This window comes from Odontesthes bonariensis, chromosome 6 (assembly GCF_027942865.1).
Source record: "Odontesthes bonariensis isolate fOdoBon6 chromosome 6, fOdoBon6.hap1, whole genome shotgun sequence".
In the NCBI taxonomy this organism is placed as follows: Eukaryota; Metazoa; Chordata; class Actinopteri; order Atheriniformes; family Atherinopsidae; genus Odontesthes; species Odontesthes bonariensis.
Window position 1 is genome coordinate 21,768,908 of NC_134511.1, and position 5,468 is coordinate 21,774,375.

Consider the following 5,468-nt stretch of genomic DNA (forward strand, 5'->3'; position numbering starts at 1 on the left):
GCCTTTTAATGTGCAGTTTTAAAGTTGTTTTTTACTCTTTTATGTTTAAATTCCCTGTGAACAAGGAAGTATCTTGTTTTGAAAGGACTTTAGCTCATCATAAAATGTAGCAATTGATGATGTGTAAAAAGTTTTTGTTTTTTTTTACTTTTTTTAACTTTTTCTTTTATTGCAATTAAAGAACAATGACAGAGACATGGTATGACAATAAGGCAAAACAAGGATATAACAATGTAAAGGACAATTTAGATTAGGTTAGGCTACACTAAACAACTAAAAGAAAAACAAACAATAAACAAAACTAGAGGAATACATTAAAGAACATTCAAAAGTCTTTCATTTTTCTTATTATTTACAAACTTAAGAGACTTGAGAAGAGTGGACATTTCTAACATAAAAACATTAAAGAAAGGCTGAAACTCGTTTTGCATTGCAAGTGGATGAAGCTACCGACAGCAATAAAGACAGCTTGCTTGTTGCATACGTCCGCTTTGTGAACAGCGAGTCATTGTGCGAAAATTTGCTGTTTTGCAAATACATAAAAAAAAGAGCCACGGCTGATGAGCTATTTAAGATCATGGACAGTTACTTCGAAGAACACAGTCTTAAATGGGGAAAACTGTGTGGGCTTTCTGATGGCGCACAGACCATGGCGGGGAAAAGAAACGGGCTCCAGGCACTTTTCAAGAGGGTTGCTCCATATGCGCACTGACGCACTGTATCCTTCAGTTCACAGGGAAGCGCTGGCATCAAGACAGATCAGCCCCGAACTAAACGAGGTTTTAACAGAGGTTGTGAGCATTGTAAATTTCATCAAAACCCAAGCTCTGAAAGCGCAACTGTTCTCTGCACTATGTGAAGAGATGGGAGCTAAGCATACATCGGCTCTGAGCATACATCGGTGCTGTTTCACAGCGAAGCAAGATGGCCCTCCAGGGGCAAGTGTTGTCGCGCGTCTTTGAGCTGAGAGTGGCGATTCGAATGTTTTTGGAGGAGGAGCGCATGTATGAGGCTGCAAGCAAATTCAGAGATGAGCAATTTCTGTTGAAGCTGGCCTATCTCAGTGATGTGTTTGGCAAGCTGAATGAACTAAATATTCAGCTTCAAGGCAAAGACAAGCACCTACCTCACCTGACAGACAAGATCACTGCATTCTCCCGAAAGCTCGAGGCATGGGACAGACGCCTCGATCGACAAAGTATAGATCACTTTGAGAACCTGAGTGAAGTTGCTGAAACCACTGATAAAGGAGCCACCACAGTGATCCCGTGTATAAAGCAGCACATCTCTTCCCTGAGAGAACTGTTTCAGAAATACTTCCTGAACAACAGCGCTCAGTATGCTTGGGTTATTGATCCATTCAGTGCAGCAGGTTGTTATTTTGAAATTTTATTGATCATAATCACATAATTTATTGATGTTTTTGTTCAACAGATTTCTTTTATTATCATGTGTTTATTATGCAATGGCAAATAAAGTAATCCTATTTTTATTCAATTTGCAGTACCTGCTGATTTTAGTCATGCTGAAGAGGACCAATTTATAGATGACATCTGACTCCACCCTGAGGCTGAGGTTTACAGCTCATACACTGAGTGGATTCTGGATTGGAGTGGACAGGGAGTATCCACTCATCGGGCAGAGAGCTTTGTGCATCCTTCTTCCCTTTGCCACATCGTATCTCTGCGAGATAGGCTTTTCAGCTGTGGCATCTCTGAAGACAAAATATAGATCTCAGCTCAACACTGAGCATGACTTGAGGGTAGCAGTTACAAGCCTGCAACAATGTTTTGAAACGTTGTGCAGTGTAAAACAGGCTCATTGCAGCCACTAATGCAGGGATACATTTTAGTTGTTTTTTGCACAGAATGCAAATGAAACACATCATTTGACTACTTTTTATTTTTGGTCCAAGTGATGATGACGCAACTGCACTTTTATTTTCTCTTTTTGAACTTTGTGTTATTTGATGTTATTGTTATATAAAATATGACGTTACTTGGTGTTAGTTCAATAAAGTTGAAATGTAATTTGTCAATACTTGTTCAAAGTGGGGAATGACCAAAAAAGTTTGAGAACCACTGACTTAACTGAACTTTTCACTGATGGAACTGAAACATCAACACATGACTCAAAACTTAAGTATATCTGATCAGTTCTTTTCCAAGATCAAGAAATTGCTCGCAAAACTGAACAGCGGCAATGTAAATCTCGCTGCCATAGGACTGGGATGCAGCTCTTGGCTGAACTGCAGCTCTTAAAGCTGTCAGTTGTCCATCGGTCACTGGGCATGCCGTGTGTGGAACGACGACGCTGAAGTGGTCATCACAAAGAAGTCCACTGTTTTCCCACTCAATGTCAGGAATATCCATGCCCTACAAATAGAGAGCATTTTAAATTGTATACAGTAACAGGCACACTTTAAAATACTATGTGTTCTTAGCTTCAAATTCAACAGCTTAAACATGAAAAACAAAAAATGATTCATTCAAATCACATATTTGTATGTACAGCAACGTTTGTTGCTTGTAGCTGTTTGTCAACAGCTGCCATCACTGACTTACAGCAACCACGATATGCTGTCACCAGTTAACACTGTGACGGTTCAATGTACTGTCAGTCTTCATACTCGCTGCCTCAGATCCGAAAGTAAACCATGCTCACATACCGTTAGCTAGTTACTAACGCAGTTTTCACGAACGCGGCGCCACCTCATTAAAAGTTAAGTGTAGATATTATTCAATAAATCCGGTTAATGTGCAACGTGTTGAGTAATATCTATTACTCAATTTTATTAACACAAATGGCAAATAAAGTAAACTCACTCACCGAAGCACCATCACCCGCGTTGGTGGACATGGCTGATCTGTCCCAGAGCAATTGAGAATGAGGAGTCACGTGACTCCGGTCGGCCGGTCGGCCATGTTGGCAGGAGACGCTATTGGTTGCCAGGGGCAACGCCATCAGAACTTAACGGAGGCGCGCCTATATATTCCAGATATGTTCCCGCATTTGTCATTTCGGCAGGACAGAGACGAATACAAAAAAAGAAAGAAAGAAAGCAAAGCAATGCAGAAAGATAAGGCGAAAGAAAAGGGACCTTACAGGGACAAGCTTATAAGCGCAAAGCAGCGGTATTTGGAGAAGCTCTCGAGCATCCAAAATATTGATCCTTACGAGCTCCCTGCAGCAGAATGGCACAGAGACCTGGACCAGTTACCTCTGTGCACATATATGGACATAGTCAATTATCTTGTCTTTGGTGTAAGTTACTACTTACAAGTTAAGACTTGTTTCGTAAACACTAGATTAACGAGATGTTCAATGTACACAAACGTTTCCAATGTTTTGATGTATGCTAAAGCTTATGTTTAGGTATTTAGTTGTCATTTGATTTTAGCCCAACGACACATTTAATTCTCAACGTCTGTACCTCTCGGGAGCTGAAAAAGCAGCTAATTGAATTACTTATTATATGTACCACAGCTTTTTGTCCGCTCATTAAACAAAAAAATAATCGAATTAGCTTAAAGACATGGTTGGTAATCCTGTTCAGAAACACATTTTGTAATACTGGGTGAAATGGTCCATCTATCCTGAGAGAAATCTATACAAGATGTATTTAGAAATGGTGGAGCTTAGAGGAGGGGACACTTTCGAATCTTGCTAGCTCTCTTGCTAGCTCTCTAGGATTACCTACCATAGCTTTAAATAAGTTTTTTGGTTTTTTTTAAATGCTTCCTCACGCGGAGTTCAAAGTTAAGTTTACGCCAAATAAAATCTGGTGTTTAGTACAATCCTGCGTCTCCTCGTCAGGTCAGACACCTGCTCTCCCTGATGCTGCATCCATTTAGGAAACCTAAAAAAAATTATTTCGTTGTTCCTATGTTTCCCAAACGTATTATGTGAGGTACTGGAACAGTTCTTCACACAGCAGTGATTTCCAGGCATGTTCTTGCAATTCCGCACTGTTTAAACTTACTGATTTAAAAACACACGCGTACACTGTAAACGAACGGAGAGAATGGCGTTTTCACGCCAGCATCAGAGAGTCTCTATTATGAGGAGATTGAAAGCTGGCGGCTTTTTCTGGGTGGTACTGCACTCTAGGGGGCGCCAACGAAGCAGTGCAGAGCATGCAGAACTCTCTGGTGATACTATGAGATCCACCTTAGATGCGGCCATTGCTTTGGATAGAATTTTTTATATTTCTTCATTTTAATTTTCCTAAAGGCAGGATAAATTATCCTTTCAAACGGCACTTGGTTTGATTTTTTAGACTCACTAGATTTGTTTAAAATACACATTTATTGTCAGTATTGCATCCCGAGTGACGTCACGCATGTGGCATCACTTTACGGCATGGTCAGTCCTAGTGCTGAGCTAGCAGAGAGGTGTTAGCTCAAATAGTTACAGATTTCAGCACAGCCCTTTTACATACTCTCTGACTAGCCTCTGGTTTAGCTTTGGTTGTTGTTAGCAGCACCAGGTTAGCACTCTGGCGCAGTGGACGAGTGCCGTAAAGCAGCCGGTCGTAATCAGCCGTGCGTTCTTCAGATTCCGTTAGCTAGATGCTAGCGGAGACTGACTCGCAAATGCCAGACCTGTAAGAAAACAGAAAGATAGGACTCCCAGGTTATTGTACTTTCGATATAAATCCACATCCCTCTGTCAGAAATCACAGTAATATTTTCAGGTTTCAGCCGCTAGCGGGGACATTTTTTGAGTTATTAGCGCCAGCCCTATGGCCAATGGTCATTCTGCACTCGCTCGCCAGCGCCCCCAGACAAAATCAACTGAACTGCAGCCAAATTTTTTATAATGGGGCGAATAGGAAGCAGAACGGCTGTCTGTAAAAGGGCTGTGCTAGCATCCTGCCAACATGGCGGATAGGGGCGGGGCTCTGTACTATGACGACAACTCCTCATTCTCAATGGAGTAATACAGTTGCGACACGCTTTGATGTCGCCGCAAGGGCTGTCAGGTGGTTCATGTAAGCCTTCATAGTTCCAAACTTCACAGCACTGTCAGTCAGTTTGAACGGGTTTTAGCGGAACGGAGCGCAAAAACGACAACTTTAACATTTATGACACAATTTTCGGTAAATATTGACCAATAATGTGCATTGATCACTTCACTGACGATGTATTTTATCATCGTTTTTCTTTTTTGGAGCGGCAGAGACACCACTGTCGTAGCTGTCCCCTGCTAGCTACATTGTCCTCCAATCATGCCAGTGGTCCAGCTTACCTTCAGATCAACATCGTTCAACAGAGCATGATATTACTGTCTGTTCCCAGGATTTACTCCTGTTGTCCCAAACACTCCATCTGTAGAAGATGTCATTCAGTCTGTCTGTTCTCTCTGGTGTCAGATGGAAAATGAGCTGAATACATTATTTTAAAGAAGCTTAAAATGACTTTGTGAAAAATGACGACGGATGGTAATCACATTTTCCACAGAAACGC